The sequence below is a fragment of the Perognathus longimembris genome, chromosome 13, assembly GCF_023159225.1.
Source record: "Perognathus longimembris pacificus isolate PPM17 chromosome 13, ASM2315922v1, whole genome shotgun sequence".
NCBI classification, from domain to species: Eukaryota; Metazoa; Chordata; class Mammalia; order Rodentia; family Heteromyidae; genus Perognathus; species Perognathus longimembris.
This window is the reverse complement of record NC_063173.1, coordinates 9,835,361-9,856,710: the sequence shown is the minus strand read 5'-3', so window position 1 is coordinate 9,856,710 and position 21,350 is coordinate 9,835,361. Positions and strand designations below refer to the sequence as shown.

The 21,350-nt window shown below is 39.5% G+C and overlaps 1 long non-coding RNA gene across 1 annotated transcript; it reads right to left on the bottom strand.

Moving 5' to 3' along the window:
* Nucleotides 1-6,221: 6,221 nt before the first annotated feature.
* On the bottom strand, nucleotides 6,222-20,034 carry LOC125361417. Its single transcript, XR_007212946.1, has 4 exons — nucleotides 19,761-20,034; nucleotides 17,906-17,910; nucleotides 17,294-17,297; nucleotides 6,222-6,234 (listed from the first exon to the last, which is right to left on the bottom strand). It is a non-coding gene; the product is annotated as an uncharacterized LOC125361417 (long non-coding RNA).
* Between the last annotated feature and the right edge of the window lie 1,316 nt (nucleotides 20,035-21,350).

Below are 21,350 nucleotides of genomic sequence, written 5' to 3'. Positions count from 1 at the left end.
GAAAAGTTTTACATTGAACACTACAGAACAATAATAGCAATACTTTGTTGTTGAAAGCTAACATAGCAACAGATTAATTATCTTCATCACTTCAAAGTAAACATATCTTTTCTGGTTTTTATTATTATGGCCTGAGACCAGAATTCGAACTTGGCACCTGACACTTTCCCTCGTTGGCAAGTGTTCTACCAGCTGAGCCACACCTCCAACCTCAGTAAACTTACACGGCAGAACTTATGCTTGGATATGCATGGCTGCTCCATAATAATATCAACCTGCAAAAATAATAAGACTATATGAGAAAACTGCAGTGGATGGAAAACAGAGATAAAGCCATATGACAAAGGAGGTGCTTAAAAGTCAAGGATAGACATTCGGGGTGGGGGGGGGGGAGAACTACCACAGATATTGACATTAAGAAATGTTATTAAGTTGACATTTACAGAAGATGAATTGAGCTAAAATTCACAGTCAGGAGACAAAGAAGCTATCCAAAAACCTATGACCATAGACTGACGGTGAATTATCCAGTATCTGTTCCAAGCTGTTAGCAAAGGAGCCATTGTGTTTGAATGATTGTGTCAGCCCTTTTGAGCTGCTATGACAAAACACTTTAAAACACATAGGTTATAAACAACAGAGGGAATATGGCCTAGTGGCAAGAGTGCTTGCCTCTTATACATGAAGCCCAGGGTTCGATTCCCCAGCACCACATATATAGAAAACGGCCAGAAGGGGCGCTGTGGCTCAAGTGGCAGAGTGCTAGCCTTGAGCAAAAAGAAGCCAGGGACAGTGCTCAGGCCCTGAGTCCAAGGCCCAGGACTGGCAAAAAAAAAAAGAAAGAAAGAAAGAAAGAAATGTATTTATTATAATCCTAGAGTCTGAGAAGCCCAAGGGCAAGGTATCAGTAGATTCAGTTTCTGGTGAGCGTTTCTCTTACTCCACAGAGAGAATCTTTTTGATGTGGCCTCTCATGGTAGATGAAACAAGCTCCCTCCCGCCTTGTAAAGACACTAATTTCATTCCTGATGGCTCCATGCTCATGACCTAACACCTCCTAAAGGCTCGCCTTCCTAACACTGTTGCATGGAAATTAGGTTCCAAGATGTGAATGCTTAAAGCACGCAAATATTCAGATCTCTCAGACCCTTAGCCTGTCCCCTCCTCACTAGCAGTTCTGGGGATAGAAACCCAGGGACTCATACACGTTAGGCAAACACTATACCAAAGACTTACATTCCTAGCCCCCATAGCATCTTTGAAGCTGTGCTGTCTTAAAGGCAGAAGACAGAATTTCAGTGGTACTTTTAGTCTTCCTAAAAGATCTAGAAGAAATCTGTAGGTTCAAAACAAGGAGGGCATTGGGAGGTGGAGTATTCTAGGGCAGCCTTCTAAATGTAAGTAATCTTGAAGTCCCTACTGTACCCCTGTTTTATTTTGTGCTGGTACTAGAGCTTGAATTGAGGGTCTCATGCTCTTCCTTGGCTTTATCACTTAAGGCTGGTGTTTTACCACTTGAGCCACATGTCCACTTCCGGCTTTTGGCTTGTTAATTGCGGATAAGAATCTCATAGCCTGTTCTGCCTGGACTGAACTGACTTCAAACCATGATCTTCAGACCTCAGGCTCCCATGTAGCTAGAATCACAGGTGTTGTTTGGCTTGTAACACTATTAATGGAAGAGTCAGGATATTTGCCTTCTTTCCTTGTAACTTTTCCTGATGGACTCCTTTCTGGAACCTTGAGAGGATGCTACAGGTTCTTCTTACCTTGAGTGTATCACGTAGACTTGGAGGTTGTTGAGAAGAGAGTGGTTATCTAGGAATTGCAAAGCACTCCTGGGTGGCATGTACCAGCTGCTTCTTTCCCTTGGAATACACGATTCTTTGGCTGCACATTGCTTTTGGAATGGGGAATCCTGTCAACACACACTGCCTCAGAGAGTAAATGGCTCTGAATAGACTAGAGGCAGGCACCCAGCATGAGTGAAAGCCAGACTCATTTCACTCTTCCTCAAGGGAAATGCTGGCTTATTTGTTTGTTATTTGCCCAAGAGTATGCTATGCTCTGAGAGCAGAACTCTAAAGACTTAACTCTAGAAAGGGAAAACACATACTGCAAAAATATTGTCCTTCTCTCCAGGAAATGTTCATGATTATTGAGCCTTTATTTTTCCTTTGGGGTGCTGGTACTAGGGCTCAAACTCAGGGCCTCAAATTCTTGCTTGGCCTTTAGCTTTGTTGATCAAGACTAGCACGTTGTCACCTGAGTAGCTCATTTTCCAGCTTTTGTTGTTGTTGCTGTTGTGTATTTAGAAATGAGTAGCTTCCCAGATTTGTCCGTCCAGGCAGGCTTCAAACCATGTCCCTCAGATCTCATCCTCTCGAGTAGCCAGGATTACAGGTATAATCTGTAACACCTGCAGGATTAAGCCTCTTCATTTGGCATGAGTAGAAAACTGCAGTGTTTCATTCCTTCCTGTCCTCATCTCCACACCTTTGCTTTTCACCAGAGGCTGAAGTTGAGAGTTTTCACAGAAAGTGTGAAACGTCACCAAAGCAGCATGTGGGAAAAACAACGGGAATAATATTAGGATTTCCTTGAATCTCATTTGGGACCCAAAGGGTTAAAGTAGCTTGTGAAATGACTGGTGGTTTTTCTTTTTCCTTTTACATTAAATACTCGCTCCGACCCAAGTGCCGTAAGAACCCTTTCATCTGTATTCTACCTTCTGGACTTCACCCACTACCATCTGTCCTCACTTCCTCCACGGACTGCTGCTCTGTTTAAAGCTCACCGTGGCCTCACACAACACTGAGTTTTGCCAGTTGAGATCTTAAACAACCCTACCCAGCCTGAAATGTCTACTGGGCTCTGCACGTACTCTATTTCTTGGCACTCAGTATGTTCCACCTGAAAGCTGTGCCAAGCACCACACTTAATTTTAACTTTTCCAAAGCCACCACTGCTATTATCATCCTAACCGGAGTAATGAGGCAAACTCTTTCCTGAGTTTGTTCTTTGTCAGAGTCCCACCTGAGGGAGGCCTCAAACTAAAACACTCCTGAGTGTATTCAAACACTTCATGACCACTGAGTGTTGATTCCATAACGTGATAAGCGGGGGAGGGTCCAGAAACTGTTGATTAAATATAATGCACAGACACGAGTGTTGAAAATAGATGTCACCAGCACCCCCAAAAGTCCCCTCAGGCTTCCTTTAAGCCTCTACTTCCACCCACAGACTAACCACTGTTGACTTGGAATGTTCTAGACTGGTGGCACCTTTCTCTGACACCCAGAATTACATGTGAGATGTACATCCACTGCTGTTAACGGAACAACTGTACTGTAGTGGCTATCATTTTTGTGGCTATTTAGTGTTACATTGTTTTCATTTGGTTAGTTGTCCAGTTTCAGAAATTATAAAAATGTCTCGCTTCCAAAAGTTATAAGAACCCCACATAATCAATGTCTTAAGGGAAATAAAGCCCACAAGATAAGAACTTGTAGTGATTATGGACTGCTGGAGCCAAAACATTTCAATTCTGCATCCAACACTTAACCACTGTCTGACCTCAGGCAACGGAAACACAAGCCAGGAGGCCTACTGCAGGGCGGCGCTGCCCAGATCACTCAGTGTGAGATTTGCAGCAAGTGATTACCAGTGTGTTTGGCATGTAATATAAACCCAAGTTTATATTTTAGATCTAAGCAAGTAGTTGTGTTTGCATGGCAAGCCATGAGCAAGACTCTTAAGCACTGTGAAATACCCACCACGCCAAAGAGCTACCCTGAGCATAGTATGCAGAGGTAGGTGTTGGTTTCTGTGTGCCTGTGATGCATTTCTAATTTTTCTAGCCTAAAGAGCCATGAGGTTTGGTATTTTGAGCCTTATTATTCTCACTTGTTAAATGAGGGTGTTTTGGACATATATTTCATGAGATTTTTGTGGCAATAGGCAGAGGGACTTAGTAAAATAAAATGCTTGAAACTCCATGTGATTTATTTTTTGTTTGTTTGGTTGGTTTTCTGCCAGTCCTGGGGCTTGGACTCAGGGCCTGAGCACTGTCCCTGGTTTCTTTTTGCTCAAGGCTAGCACTCTGCCACTTGAGACACAGCGCCCCTTCTGGCCATTTCCTGTATATGTGCTGCTGGGGAATTGAACCCGGGGCTTCATGCATGCCAGGCAAGCACTCTGCCACTAGGCCATATCCCCAGCCCCCATGTGATTTATTTTTACAACAGAAAATACTATGGGTCTCCTGTCAATTCTTTTTTTTTTTTTTTTTTTTTTGTTTTGTTTTTTTGGCCAGTCCTGGGCCTTGGACTCAGGGCCTGAGCACTGTCCCTGGCTTCTTCCCGCTCAAGGCTAGCACTCTGCCACTTGAGCCACAGCGCCGCTTCTGGCCGTTTTCCGTATGTGTGGTGCTGGGGAATCGAACCTAGGGCCTCGTGTATCCGAGGCAGGCACTCTTGCCACTAGGCTATATCCCCAGCCCCTCCTGTCAATTCTTGCATCACAATCTTCATAGAGGAAAAGCCTAGGGCATCAGGTGGAAAGGTTTTAATTAGGTCCTTAATCGTCACTCTTTATAGAAAACTCGTATTTCAGTCCTGTGACGCACTTTACAGTCACATTCACCAACTCCCTAATCCCTCACAAGGACTAGGAGTTAAAGCTGAGGAAACCAAAGGTTATAGGGGATCCAGGGAGGGGCTGAGGAAGTGAAGCATACTACCCAAGGCCACTGAGCAACAGATAGGACCAGGGCAGCAGCCCGGGACTGCGTGATTCCAGGCCCAGACCCATGGAATCACATGGTGTCGCCTTAGCAATGTGAAATCACAGATGCTGCCAAAATTAAAAATTACATGGAGTGTGATAAGCAGATTGGCATGGGCCGGGAAGTGGGAGGGAGAGAAGCATGTGTGCAGTCTGAGAGAGGAACCAGGACAAACAATCAGAGAATATGCCTATGGGGGGAAGAAAATCTGTTGCTTTCAAAATGTTCAGACGTCTAATTTAAATAGTCTTAACAGAGGTAGAAAGATGTGCCCAGTAAGGCAGACAGGACTGCTGTGACCAGCTGCCGAGAGCCTGGCCTCAAAGCGCCCCTTAGGACAGAGTGCGAAGGGCAGCCCCCGCCATCAGTCATTCCCGCACAATCTTCTAGAAATAAAATCAAACCTATATAAAATTTCATTCATCTTTTTTGCAAGTTCCTTTCCAAGTTCCCTAATATTGCATGTCATAATTAGCATTTTATGATATGGAGGGTCATGGAATATTAATAGTACATCTTACATGCCCTGAAACAAGCCAGCAACATCATCCAACAGGTTTAATAACTTTCTTTCTCACCCATAAGTCCACAAATTCAGCACCTGTAATACAAAGTGTTGGAAGTAGCTTGTTTTTCCACTGCTAACATCCATATTTCTTCCTCATCCTACCTACCTTGTATAGTTCGTTCCAGTTTGGTATGTCAAGTGTACCCTTGAACCAAACTATAAAAGAGTTATTATTGATTAGGGTAGGGAGAGAGCACAAGAGGTTAAGAGAGAGAGAGAGAGAGAGAGAGAGAGAGAGAGAGAGAGAGAGAGAGAGAGAGAGAGAGAGAATCCTTCACTCAGAACCGTAGCTTCTATTATTGACGATTCTCTTGTATCCCCTTCCTGTGGTTGTACCTGCACTATCTCTGTATCTTATCTGAGTGCATTGGAAACCATGTATACTGGTATTAGAACTAGGAAACTGAAAGGAAATACCAAAATCGAGAGAAATAGGGTAAAAAGACAAACGACTACAAAAGCAATACTTGCAAAACTGTTTGGTGTAAATCAACTGAACAACTCATGGGGGAGAAAGGGAAAGGGGGAGAGGGGAGGGGGAATGAGGGAGGAGGTAACAAACAGTACAAGAAATGTATCCAATGCCTAACATATGAAACTGTAACTTCTCTGTACATCAGTTTGACAATAACATTTTTTAAAAAAAGAATACTTCACTCAGGAATCAAGAGAGATTTTGAGGCAATGGATGAAGGTGACTTTGAAGAATTGCCAGGAATTAACATCTAGTGTAACAAGAAAAGAAGACATTCCCCAAAGCAGACAACTATACAAATATAGACAGAGAGTCAAGACAGAGCACTAAATCCACTGAAGGAAACAAGAGGTTGGGACTGGGTTGGGTGCCAATGGGTCATGCCTGTAATCCTAATTTATAAAACTGAGGTTGAAAGATGGAAGTTCAAAGCCAGCCCAGGCTGGAAAATCTGTGAGATTCTTGTCTCCAACTAAACACCCAAAATGCCAGAAATTATGCTGTGGTTTGCATGGTAAAACACTAGTCTTGACCACAAAAGCTCAGGGACAATACCCAGGACTTGAGTTAAAGTACCAGGACTAACATAAAGAAAAAAATCAGGATGTTATGCAAAAAGAAATGTACAAAAATAGGAAATTTGTGCTGGTAGGAAGGAGAAAGATAGGCAGTGATAAGTACTGAAGGTCTTAAGTGAGGGGGAGATAAAATAGTAAGTGCAGGAATTTCTTTTGCCTCCTTCTCTAACTCCATTCATACTTTGTGATTGTTTCACAAGAGGAGACACACCAGATGTATGAACAGCATTTGGGAGATGCTGAATCTGAATGGTAGTGTACCACTGAGACAGGCAGGCAGAGAGAAGAGGACACAGTGCAGTCACTAAGTCTCTTAGACTCAACTACCTGGGTCTGAGTCCTTCCTCAGGCTTCATTAGCTATGCGGCCCTAGAAAGTTACCAGGTTAAGGTACCAGGTGAATTTTCATATAATAGCTGCACAAAAATGCCAAGAATGTAAGAAATATTTCAGGAAAAGAGTCAGTGAGTGGTTTAGAGCAAAAGATTTAGTGCTACAAGACAAACTAATAGCTCCAACATTTCTAGCTCAGATGACTAAAATGATACCAGAAAAGAAAGCGAGGCATTGCTGGGCATGTGGGATTGTACAGGAAGGACATGAGAGGTACCAGACCTATACAAAGTAGATACTGAGGAACAGGAAAGAAATACATGAAAAATATGCAGGAAGATATTTGAAATAACACAGGATGCAGGACTCCAAGTAAAGTTGTACATTTTGGAGTGATGAGCTTCCTATAGTATTGTAAGTGACTTTTTGGCTTGAGATGTGATAGTGTGAAAATTCTGGGCCTAAACATTCATCCAATAAATATATACTCGAAACGTGTACACTGTTTATGACTAGAATATAGTTTATAACATAATAATTTACAATGTTTATAATATAATTAGGAAAATTTATAATGTAATTTTAACATTAGTTTTGTTTAACAACTTACACATTTAAAATACAGTTTAATATGGTTTGTTATTACCTCCAAAGAAAAAAAAAACATTAATGATATTGTGTTTCTACACTCAACTAGCCTGTCGTGTAATTTCCAAATGATGATTTTCCTTTGGGGCCGCATGAAACAATGACAAATGCTCTATTTAATGAGCCTCAAAGCAATTAAGACATACACATCAGAGCATTCTTTTGCATTTTATCATCAGAGAAATAATAAGCAAAATTATACTCTGATGATTAAATGAACTTGATAAATCAGTTACAATATTATCTGATGTGATGAAGTTATACATTCGTTTTTAAATTCTGACAGAATGGGAGGAAAATAATGAGAAAAATACTTAACTAGGATTTAGAAAAAAAATGATTTTTTTAATGTTCCTCAACTAATTTTATGACTCAGTGAATTTTATGAAATCATTGCATATCCCTGAACATACTTACTTGTGAAATTCAACTTCAAAAAGATAAAAATGAGTGAGACATTGCAGAGGAAAATTGTTTCATAGTCTGCTGATTCACGATGCGTATCCACACAGAGAAGAGATGAGACACGAGACTGGTCACAGCTGTGTGGGTGCCAAGATATCTCCCCACAGCTCCCTCTAGTTGCCTTTGGAGTCAAGCATCTACCTTGCAGGCTGGGAATAGAAAGGATATGTCCATTTTTCAGTGGCAAACTCTTAAGGGGAGAAGAGGGGAGGGGAGTTGAAGGAGAGAGGGTAGGACTGAAGAGAGGATGGGAGATTAGAGTAGGGGAGGAGAGAGAAGAGAAGCAGGATACAGAAGGAGAGGAAAGGGAAGGGAAGAGGTGGGAAGGAGAGATTATGAAGAATGATTAGGCAGGCTAAGATGCCCCATATCTGCCATTTGCAAATTGGTGACAGAGGAGAACTGATAGTTCTCTTAGCATGGACTCTTTTAAAAGATCAGTTTTACTGAAAATGTAAACAGTGTGCATTTCCTTCTGATGATTACGTTAGCTGTTTCACAGGGGTTAGGTTTCAAGTATTCATGTTTTGTCCTTTTTATGGGAGCTAGGTAATACTGGATTTTATTTCCATCTGTATATTCAAAGGTAACCTAAGTGGGTGGTGCTGATTACTGGGAAACACCCATGTCATCCTATTGTTATTTCTAGTTTGTCTTCTATCAGAGAGTACGTTAAAAAAAAACCCTACTTTTGAAAATAAATGTACTTTATAGTCATACATATGACTCTGCTACGTATAGTCTATTAGGAGGACTAATGGAAGCATTTACAATATGCCAGTCACTTCTAAAATTACTACACATAAAATAGTGAACAGACATTGTCGCAGTACAATTTGTCATTGCTAAAATATGGAAGCAATCTAGATGCCCTCTGTAGATGAGGGGATCAAGAAAATGTGGTACATATACACAATGGAATTCTAAGCCACTATCTATTCCCGTTCGTAAGGAAATGGAAGGACTTGGGAAAAATCATACTAAGTGAAGTGATCCAGACCCAAAGAAACATGGACTGTATGGTTTCCCTCATAGGGAATAGTTAGTACATGTCTAGGATAGTACAAGCAGAAGATAACAATAGCTCAAAAGCTATGCCTGTATAAACACATAAGATGATGCTAAGCAAAATGAACTTCAAGTTATGGAAATAAGTGGTATACCACCGTTATAGTTATTTTCAACATGCCATGTGAAACCGTGCCCTTTTTTTCATATTCCCTTCCCATGGTTTTACCCCTGATATCACTGTAACTGATTGTATGCCCTGGATATTGTATATACGTATATTGGAACTAGGGAAGGGAAAGGGAGGACCAAAATCAAGAGAAAAAGAATAAAAAGACAAACCAATGCAACAGCAATACTTATAAAACTATATGGTGTAAACCAACTATACATCTCATAAGGGGAGAGGAAAATGGGGAGGGGGGAGGTAGGGGAAAAATGAAGGAGGAGGTAACAAGTTGAACAAGAAATGTACTCACTGCCTTCCATATGAAACTGTAACCCCTCTGTACTTCACTTTGACAATGAAGAAAAAAATAATGAATGGAAGTCTCTGAGTCTAATTTAAGTAAAAACAATAATCACAACAACTAAGTCCAACATATATCCTTTTAGAAGATAATAAGCTGGGAGCTACAAAGGTAATTAATAAGTCATACAGTTACAGAAAAATCTAAGCCTAAAAAGCGTTCAGAACTCGTCTCTAAAGCATACATTACCCAGGAAATGGTTCTTGTTAATTCGTTTTGATTGTGTTACTCTGCGTAGCAGGTAGTCGTCCTAGCACTGAGTGCTCGGGTGGACAGCACCATGCCCAGCCTCATCAAGCCATTGTTAAGTTTCAAAATCATGTCTTCATTTTTAGGAATTGGGGGTGGTGTCTTTTGATGGGTTCATCACGCTGCTTGCATTTGGGCATAGGGTTTGTCTTCTTATGTCAGATAAGTGATTACCTTTTTCTCTGACACCTTTGGGTAGAGTGCGACATTAAAGAGCCATATTCGCTGGGCTCTGGTGGCTCAGACCTATTGTCTTAGCTACCTAGGAGGCAGAGCTTAGCCTAGTCCATGCAACTCTTACCTCCAATTAATCACCAAAAAGCTAGAAGTGGGGCTGTGGCTCAAGTAGTGGAGCACTGATTAGTGCTCCTGAGCAAAAAATCTCAGAGACAATAACCCTAAACGTGAGTTCAAGCCACAGGACCAGTACACACACACACACACACACACACACACACACACACACACACACACACACACACATCATGTTTATATATTTAATGAACATCTGCTTTTTAAAATGGCTGAATTCTGAGTTCCTGTGAGCAACTTTTTTTCCTTTAAGATCTCCTGAGAGTTTTAATATCATACCCTACTTTTAAAAAATTAAGGAAGTCATTTATCAGCCTAAATTTTAAAAAGATTGTTCTAATAATATATAAATAGTTACCTGAACTTATTACTGACTCACACTACTTTGTATACATTACTAGGGAAACTTTCAGAACTTAATACGTTGAAAGAAATAAAGAAAACTTACTGTGTCTTTCATGTTTGTTTTCTTAATATAAATATATGTGCACTTACAATTTTATAAGCCAGTCTAAGATGTAGAATTGTGAGTTTGTTTCATTTCAAATGGGTTACCATTTTTATCTGTAGCGTTTCTCTTTTATTTTATACATTCCTTGTTTTGCTTTGTATATTAAATCACTATTTACTGAATTCTTTTTCATAAATTTATTATTTTTATGTATCCTTGTGAAAGGAAAGAAAATAAAAGCTTCTGTTAAAATACCACCTAGAAAAAATAACAAATTTAGTTTAAAATTTATTGTTTAGCGAGTTGTCAATGACTCACGTCTATAATCTTAGCTACTTGGAAGGTTATGACTTAGACAAAAAAGCCAAGGAGACTCCATCTCCAATAACTAATAAGATCCTGGATGCACAGCTCAAGTGGTAGAGCACCAGCGAAGAGCAAAGGAGCTGACTAAGTGTAAGGCCTTGAGTTCAAGTCACTGTACCTGCACAAGAAGAATTATTTTTCAAATGTTTGATTGCTTTCACAACTTCAATCAAAATAAATATCCAAGGTTTGATACAATTTCAACTCTTGCAGCTGGAACCCAAAGAATTGCCAACTTGGCTTTCAAGCATATTCCTCCGGTTTCCCATTTCTAAATGCTCAGACATGGTATTTAATGCTCTCTGATATTTGTGTCGATTATATACGAATATAAAGTTTGTGAAAGCAGATGGCTCAAATGATTTACCTAACAATTGTGTCATTCAGAGAAGACATGCCAAAAAGTATATCTGAAAATTTAAAAACTTGGTGGCTGAAAATTCAGTCTTGATCGCAGCATCTACAGAGATTGCTACATTTTTCACAGTTTTTTTATAGTCCCTCAAACAATCACAAATAAATACAATTAGATTTGTTTTTTCACTTTAATGGATACATTTCTGTTTATTCTATTCTTCTTTTACTTTATATTATAATTCTGAACACATATTATGCATTCCACTGAGACATTTCCATACCTGCCTATTTGGTACATTATTTTACATAACCCTCTATCAGTCCACAGGATCATCCTTCTACTTTCATCCTCTTCCCTCCTCCTGCTCCTCGTCTTCCTCCTCCCACCCCCTCCCTGTTTCTTTTCCCCCTCCCGTCCTGCTCCTCTCCCTTTCTCCTGTTCCTTTTTCTACTTCTTCCCCTTCCTTTCCTCCTTCTCCTCATTTCTTCTCCTTTTCCTCCTCCTCCTCCTTTTTCCCTTTCCTCTTCTTCTTTACTTCTTTCTTTCCTTACCATTTGAGACAGGATCTGCCTATGTGCCCATCCAGACCACAAATTTAGGATCTTCCTGCCTCTCCAGTGCGGCTCTTACATTACAATTGTGTGCTACAGTATCTGCCTTATTTCCTTCTTCCTTTTTAGAATCAAAGAGCTGGGCTTATTTTCTTCTAAACTTATGTGATCCAAATAGCCACCTAAGTCTGCTTCCCCTATTGCATTGTCATGGTTTTCAAGCTTCCCTCAGAATTAATTTTACTATTCCTGTGCTTAAATAGCCACATAGTTCTGATATTATTGTTTTGATACATTGAGATTTTTTTCATATAGCCTTATACTTGATGTAATTATTGTATACAGAAAGATCACTTAATAGCAAAAGGATATATATATACATAATTTTATTGGATTATACTGGCTTATATTGGGAGGCATTGAGATAGACAGACTATTATGTCCCACTCCTTAAAGAACAAGATTCCCTTGGAACACTCTAGAGCATGTTCCTAGAACAGTTAGGGTTGTGGCTACTCTGAAGATCATTTATGAAAAGTTTTATACTTTACATTCAGCATTACCTTCTAATTATTTGGGAACAGTACTGAGTTTAGAAGAAGCTTCAGGCCTATAGGAGGAAAAATCAACATTAATAATGTACCATCCTCCAGAATTTTTATCTGATTCTGCTTTTCTGCAAAAGTCAGAAAAACCTTGTGTGTCTTTTAGTGCTACAGGAGAGTTAGAAGAAAAACAAGTTGGTAATTCCGACTAAAAATACAAGCAAAAGATGTCTCAGAAGTAGCCTAAAAATTGGATGAAAATGATACTTGAAAATGTTGAAGGTATTCAGAATGACAGGGGATGGCATGTATCAACGGACATATTTGTTTCTTCTGCTGTGAGGAAGCTTTATAGTTTGATATGCTCTCATGGCTCTATTTTTGCTTTGTTACTCGAATTTTGTGGGGTCATATAAAAACCCTTCTACATGTATCAATGTTGGGGAGATTTTGTCTTATCTATTCTTGCAGTAGTTTTAGCTTCGTGGTTTTCAATAGTTTTCAGTCCATTCTGAGTTGAATTTTGTATATGATGTAAGATAAAGGTCGAATTTAATTTTGAACATGTCGATAGTTTTCTCAGCAACATTCATCGTAAATCATGTCCTTTCTCCATTGTGTAATCTTGGCACATTGATTAAAATTAAATTGCACATAAATGAATAGCTTTATTTTCTGGGTTTCCTATCCTGTTCAGTTGGCTCAAAAATCAACTTTTATGTGAGTACAATGTTGTTTTGTTTACAATCAATTTATTATATCTTTTGAAAGCAGACAGGAGGTGGTTTGTTCTTCTTGCCTAAGATTTTTTTAGGCTGTCCATGACTTTTTCATTGTTCCATATGAATTTAAAAGTTGTTTTTTCTACCTCTTTGGAAAATGGCATTGTGCTTTTTATTCCAAATGTATTAAATCCCTACACTATTTTGGATAGTATGAAATATACAAATATGGATACCTATATGCATATTTGTATATACATGTAAGTGTGTGTGTGCACTAACAATATATAAAGGTAACTTCGATGTCTTCCTATCATGCCTCTCAAATGCTTTCCAGCTTCTTCCCACGGCTCAATTCTAAAATAACTTCTACATTTGAAGTATTTACATAGCATGATATTGCTTTCAGGTACAAAAGTGTTTACTAATATCTCATTACTATTACAACAAATTATAAACTAAGTAACAGCGCAAGTTTATTATCTTTCAGTTTTAGAATTCAGAAATCTGAAATGGCTTTTTGTGTGCATGAGTGCCAGTTCTGGGACATGAGCTCAAAAACTCAGGGCCTGGGCACGCTGAGATTTTGTTGCTCAAGGCTAATGCTCTACTACTTGAGCTTCTTCAGTTCCAATGTTTTGGAAGTTCATTGGAGATAAGAGTCTCATGTCCAGGCTGGCTTTGAACCTCAATCCTCAGCTCTCAGCCTCCTGTGAGCCACTAGCCCCTGATTTGAAATAGCTTTATTTCTTTTTTGCAATTTAACAAAGCCATCCGTGTCATTCCTTCAACGTTTTCACCCCCTTTCAACTCCCTCCATCCCTTTTTTTTCTTAATTTTGTGGCATATACAATGAATTCTTGACTGTATTCTCAAAATAAAAAAAATCAGTGCATATTCTAAAAGATAAGGAAACGTGGGGGAAGGAGTGGTTGGGGAGGGGTGGGTAAGGATGTTGAAAAGGGTGATAGTGATCAAGACACACTGATTCTTAAATTGCTTTCTTGAACAACAACTCCTTTGTACAACCACTTAAAGATAATAAAATATTTTTGAAAAATATTTTCTAATATCATGATATGAGTAAGTCTTTCACTAGGCTATAGGAAGGGCTCTGTTTTCTTGAATTTTGAAGCTTTTTGATACACTCATATTCCTTGCCATGTGTTTTTTTTTCCTTGTTTCCAAAACCAACAGTGCTGCATCTTTAACACTCTCTCACTCTCTCTCTCCCTCCCTCCCTCCCCTCTCTCTCTCTCTCTCTCTCTCTCTCTCTCTCTCTCTCTCTCTCTCTCTAGTCCTCACCTCATGGGACCTACTTGTCTCAAGCATTCTGTTACAGAGAAAATGAAGTAGACAGTAGAGAAAGCTAAGATGACCATTGCATGTGAAATCAGCCTGGTGCCTGGCTTGGCTTCGCTTTCTGGAATTACTACGAGTGGGAAATGAACAATGAGTGAACTAACACTGCAGCAGTGGGGAGGAAGAGATAGAGTTTAACACATATGCAAAAAGACTTGATTAATTGGTTGATTAATATAGACAAATCCGTAAAAATCCACTCAACATTTGAACCACTCAAATCATCATGTTCATGTATGAAGCCAAAATGGGACTATAAAGGCAGTTGATCACATTATTAGAAGGCAATGTAGGTATCTGGCATTGGCCTCTTTTGAGTGTTAAAAGTTCATCTATTGTAGAAAAAAAAATTCCAGGATTGATTAGCACAAAATGATTCTGTCTTTCCATTACTAAAATATCTGAAGAGAATTTCAATATGTCTATAGTTAATAGTACTATCTAGTGATATTCCCAGGGCAAGTGTAGAAAGAAACATTTGATAATGATCTTAAGAATTAAATATTAGCATTGACAGGCACCAGTAGCTCACGCCTGTGATCCTAGCTACTCAGGAGGCTGAGATCTGAGGACCGCAGTTTGAAGCCAGGCCAGGCAGGAAACTCGGTGAGACTCTTTTCTCCAATAAACTACTCAAAAAAGGCAGAAGTGGCTCTGTCGCTCAAGTTGTAGAACAAAAGGCTCTCAAGGACAGCACCCAGGCCCACAGTGTAAGCCCCAGGACCAGCAAAAAACATTAATTGGCACTGTTTCATCAGATGAACTGGAGGAAAACTCACTTATTTAGTATTTTCCATTTGCTATGCATTGCCTTTTGCAAAAGATGCATTGAAGTTTAATAATAATAAGTCACTTTCTGTTGTCATGTTTTATCAAAAAGGTTTTAAGTACTTATCTAATCTTCATCTATATTTACTGTTACTATGGATATTTTTTTTTAAAAAAAGAAGTCATTGAAGCTTAGAAGGCTAACATCTTACTCAAAGTGTCACCATAGAGAAAGAAGAATTGAAACTCAGACTCCAAGAACTTTTCTCTTCGGAAAAGATAGCCGAATTCTATCACTATTGGTTGGCAAGGTGTGAAATTAGTGTATGTAATTGGCTAGATCTCAGCTATGGAGTAATGTAGTCAAGGCGCGGGCAAGAAACACCAAGTTGTAATCTCTAATGAGCCATTTGGTTGCTCTGTAACACCAAGCCACTCTCTGCCCTCGCAGTGTCCCGTTTTCCACACCTGAAAATTCAACTGAAGTTCCCCATGCATGGAACAACCCTGTGTTCAGCTATAAAAGAGAAACTCTATTTACTGAGACACTCTGAAGGTACATTTTATTTTTTTTACAAAGGAGAAATACCACTGAAAGAAAAGGAAAAAAAAAGACTGAGTAGGATCTCCTCCGTGTTGGTTTGATGAAAGAAACACTAAGGTAGTTTCAAGACAATGCAAATGCTAGAGAGTCAGTCCAGAATGCTGATACAGCTTCATACTCTAGAACTCATTTTAGAAAGAAGGTAGATAAAAAGAAAAGGAAAGCTTTCTGTAGTGGATCTAGACATTCTCAAAACTCTTGAGTCTTGGGAATTTCATCCCAAATGAATTATTATTTGATGTCAGACGTTAATTGAATTTAACAAAGGCTTTTGGTGACACAAAGTAGTAGGTGGGCTTTTAGAGCCCAATGCTGAAGGTGAGACAGCTGTTTTACGGAGGGATCACCCTCTGTGTGACAAGCTAAGAGCCGGTATCTTCTTTCTATTGAAGCATATGACAGGTCTGGGGCTGTTAAAACCAGTGAATTTCCCCAAATTGGGAAATATTCTTTCTTTCGTGTAGTCCACCAGACATTCATTTGGCTGAACTTAATGGAAGATGCTGGTAGAAAGCCACAAAGGGGTCGCTGGGATGACATTTCATTTAAAGTGGCCCCCATTTAGACATCATGAGCCTTCCGGGGGGAGGTATAAGCAGCAAGCGGGAAGCAGGCAGGATTACAGTGCAGAACCTAACAACACAGGAGAGAGTCATACCATCAGGTGCTTGAGGATGGGCTTCGGTGGGTAAATAGCATCCCCAGTGCTTGCAGAAGGGTTCTGTATCCCTTTACCAATGCCTCTGCCTGCCCCGCCTGCTCCCTGGAGAAAGAATGCCAGTGTGAAAACACTCCGGAAACAGAGTGTAGCATTTGATTGAGAATCGGTGCAAGTGGGAATAAACAATAGAAAGAAAATGTGCTGTTGTAATGGCAATAAAATTAAGCTTAAAAAATAAAATAGGGAACAATGCTATATAGCCTCTCAACAGAATGAACTCTGACTTTACCATGGTGTAGGAACACCCTTAGCCATGGCCAACATCAGCTCTTAAAGTGTATTTCTGTGGCTTCACAATGTTCTTATTTAATTTAGATATATTTATTTTAGGAAAATTCAAGAATAAGCATGTAGAAACCCTTAGCTTCTTCCAGAAATATTTTAAAATCAAACTAGATGAAATGGTATAAGGTAACTCTATTTCTCTGTACTAGTACGGAGGCTTGAATTCAGGGGTGGGCATGGTCCTTTAACTTTTTTTCACTCAATGCTGGCACTTTACCATTGAAGCCACAGCTCTACTTCTGGAATTTTGGTGGTTAATTGGTAATAAGACTCACATTGATTTTCTTGCCCAGGCTGGCTTCCAACTGTGGTTCTCGGATTTCTGACTCTTAAGGAAGTAGGATTCCAGGCATGTGCCACCAAGGCCCAGCTGTCTGGACACTCTTGATAACATGATATTCAACGGAGTGAGCAATTGAATCCCTGCTGTTAGTCAGGGACTCAATCACTACAGCATTTCCTCATGTTTTCTGGGTTCTGTTCTTATCATTGTCCCTTCTTTTCTGCACCTCAGCCAGAGTGATATTTTCTAAAGCAAAAATTCTTTTTATACCATTCCCCGGCGTACAAATGACAAATTGTTACTTTGGCCTGACAATAAAACCCACTCTACTTAGTATATTGCAAGATGTCTTATTTATTTAACAGTGTCAGGGCTGAGAGAAGTTCTTGGGAGTGAGAACAGGAATCATATTTAAGAAGAGGTGTGAACATAGCAGATAGGCCAACTGGCAAGTCCGAAGGGCTGTGGACAAAGACTAAAGCCCAGGAACAAAAAGAATGCATAGAACTATGGAAAGAATGAGTCGGAGAGACACTTCAGGAGGAAGGTGCAGGCAGAGTTCTTCAGAGCAGGTCCGAGTGTCTCCCTCAGGATAGGAGTAATAACTAAAGGGATCAAAAGGATGGAGTTGGAATCCTTCACCACCCCTCCCTCTACCTGCCCGCACCTAAGCCAGCCTCCATGACACAGTTCATCCTCCATTGAGAGAGGTTTCCCCATACTATTCAAACTTTGGAGAAGAACTTTTTGGCCTGACAATATTCAAGACTTAGGGTATGTTTCTAAAACAAAACACTCCTCCTTATGTACAGAAACAGCTACTGCTTCTCTTTATTTCCATAGGACCTCACACATAGTTGAGATACCATAGCTCACATTATATTTTATTTATTCATGTGGCTGTCTCTACAGAAGAATGCAAGTTTGGGGAGGAAACATGTTCTTTTATGTACTAAACGTAAGAAAGACAGACTGGATGAAAGGCTACAATCCAATAAGAACAATTTCTACTCTCTTATGAATTAAGCTCAAGGAACTAAAATAGAACTCTACATTAAGCAGTATTACTTTTTGGTCTTCAAGTGGTATCCAGGAATATCTTTTTATTTCCTGCCTATATGAGGAAGATATGGAAAGAAAGGACAAAGTAGCAAGACAGCCCCAGAGGAAAATTGTACAGATGTAGGCAGACAGTTATCTGCCTTGCACAGCACACGCAGCGAAAGAAATAGCATTGAGCTTCCTCGGAGCAAGATGACTTAATCTGCATTACCTGCTTTCCTATGAATTATCTGGATGGTAGATAGAACTTCTGTGAATATGCAGCGATAGAACAGGATTGGCCACTGCATACAACACAAAAGTACTTTCCGTTGGTTGATGGATGATATATCTACAAAACTAGATTTGTGGATAAAAAAGCATCAAAAATACATAAATACCAAGAAATCTAAATTAGATAAGTTTTTCATTGTTCCATTGTCTTTCTGGTACAAGAACATTCTGCTGTGAAAATGAATTCAGATAAAGGAAATCCAATTCTGCAAATATTTACTAGGTGTCTACTTGTGTAGAAGATATTGTGCTAAAGTGGAATTGTAAAGGAAAAAAAATAGACTTATGTGTAACTGCTGAGAAGTAAATGGAGCAGAATGATTAAATGCCTTAGATTTGGAGCCAGATTGGTACACAGTCTGGGTGTTTAATTATTCTATGTAACATATTTAATGTAATTATTCTATGTCCCATGTAAAAGTTACTATAAACTATCAAAGACGAAAAGCATATCTTGGTTAGGCTGATTCCAGCTGACAGTAATACAATTCCAATCTAAAATGGCTCAACCATCCTGTAACAAAATGTCCCACATAACAGAAATCCACAGGAGTGCCATTACTAGAACTACTTCTGTGACCCAATGGTATCAACAGGAACCATGGCTTTTCCCCACTTTTGTTGTGGTTTGAATTATGTCCCCTATAAAAAATATGTATGGAAGTTTTAATCCCCCAAAACATATAGGGTATGTTATTAATATTTTACTAGAGGCAATGAATCAATAGAGGCAATCAAGTTGAATGAAGTCATTGGGATGAGCTGCAATATCATTTGTGTATAATTCAGGAAAACAAAAGGAACACTTGTCACAGAGACAGCCGCACAGAGGGTAGACACCACGAGTGCATTCAGGAAGAAACCACACCAGGACAGGAAGCAGTCACACTGAGGAATCCCAGGGCTCCTGAGACATCATCAGAGCCTGGGAGGAACCAGGGAAGGGTTTACTTCTAGGCTCAAAGACAGCTTGAGATCAGGCCTCTGATCTCAAGGCAACTTTTTTTTTCTTGTTTCAACCCCATAACTTGTGGCACTTTATCCCAGAAGCCCTTAATTAGAAAGTGAACCATGTAGCAGTGTAATCCTAGCTACTCAAGAGGCTGAGATCTGAGAACCAGGGTTTAGGGCCATCTTGGCAAGACACTTCTATCCAAATAACCAGCAAAAAGAAGTTGATGTTTGGCGTAAGTGGTAGAGTACAGTGAGGGGGAAAAAGAGAAAGAAACAAACATTTCATTGAAAGTTCAAGACTCTTTAAGTTCAACTCCCAGTCCCAGGGGAAAAAAATGGTGGAAAGTAAATTCACATTATCTCTTCTCTGATACTCTCAACTCTCATATTTATGCCAATCTCTTCCTAATATCACTGGATGACTCTTATGTAGCTTATCCGTCCCACATTACAAAGAGAAAAGAAGGTAACTTTTTCTGATATACCTCTATTTTAGCAAATACTTTTCTTTCTTAGTGACAAAACTAAGCTTTAGGTCTCAAGATCTCTTATGCTTTCATTTGAATGAAGAGAGGAGAGTGGTGCAGGAGAATGTAATTATTCAATGCATATCCTATGAACCTAGGAAAAATGAGAGGAGGGGTTGGGTTGCAGGTATGGGAAGAAGGATGAAAAGGATAATAGTGATCAAGCTGCACTGGACTTATAAAGTACAATGAATGGTAAAATACCCCACCTTTTTTTTTACAGCTACTTAAAGATAATTAAAATATAATTTACAAAGAGAGAAGAACTCCTATCTTTAGGAATGTGTTATACACCATGCTGTAGCTGCAGGAGAGAGAAGCAGCTAAGAGCCAGGCATGTGAAATCTCTACTGTGGGACGCAGGCACTGTCTGCCCAGACAAAGCTAGAGGACAGCAGTGTTACACGGGCAAGTAATGCCATCTGGCATGGCATAAGAGAGCCAGAGATGGGCGATGGCAGCTCACAGCTCAGCTTTCTGCATTCTTGCATTTGCATAGACACGAAGAAGAAGGAAGTTTTACAGGGACAACCAACTAACATCGATTTGACCATCTACTGCCAGGCATGGAGAATGCCTCTCATATCTATTTCCTAATTTTTTTTAAGCATTCTACAAAGTCAGTGCTGTTAATATTAACATCTTATAGTTAAGAAACCTGAAGCCTGGGGCCAATGGCTCACGCTTATGATCCTAGCTACTCAGGAGGCTGGCATCTGAGGATGATGGTTTGAAGCCAGGCCTGGCATGGGACTTTTATCACCAATTCACCCCTGGAAAATCACGAAGTGGTGCTGTGGCTCCTTAGTCTTGAGGAAAAAAAGCTCGTGGTCAATGGGTTTCATTTCTTTCACGCTTATGGCAAGGCAGAAACATCATGGTGAGAGGATGTGGTAAAAAAAAAAATCAATTTACTTCATGACAACCAGAAAAGACAGGAAGGAGACAAGGACAAAATACACCCTCCAAAGACAACAGCAGATACTTGCTTCCTCCTCTTCCTCCAACAGCCCCGTCCTCTGAGACCCCACTGAGCTACGAATCCACCACGAAGGAGAAGATCCCATCACTTCTTAGTAGTGCAGCCAGCTGGGAACCAAGCCTTCAACCAATGAGCTTCGGGGATTGTTTTATACTTAAACCTTAACAAAAATGACAAATTCCAGATTTAGTCACTTGGTAGCTGCATCAGTTATCAGTTTGATCATATTCACATAATTTTATTGTAGTACATTATTATAATTGTTCTACTTTCTATTAGTTATTATTATGAGTCTATATTACTGTTTGCATAAATAAAACTCTGTCTTGAGTGTATGTGTGTAGGAAAAGTATTATTTATAAAGTTTAGTACTGTCCATGATTTCAGTTCCCCAATGGAGATCTTGAGATGAATCCCTTGTAAATAAGAGGGGACCATTTTGCTTTTTAAAAAAATATGGTTTCTGTAGAAAGCTCTCTTTACAAAATCACTGATATTTAAAATTATATCCTTTGTGTTCGTTGGAGCCACTGGTAACTATACAATACAAACTGGCATTTCGTTTTGTGAGAGCTTTGCAATCT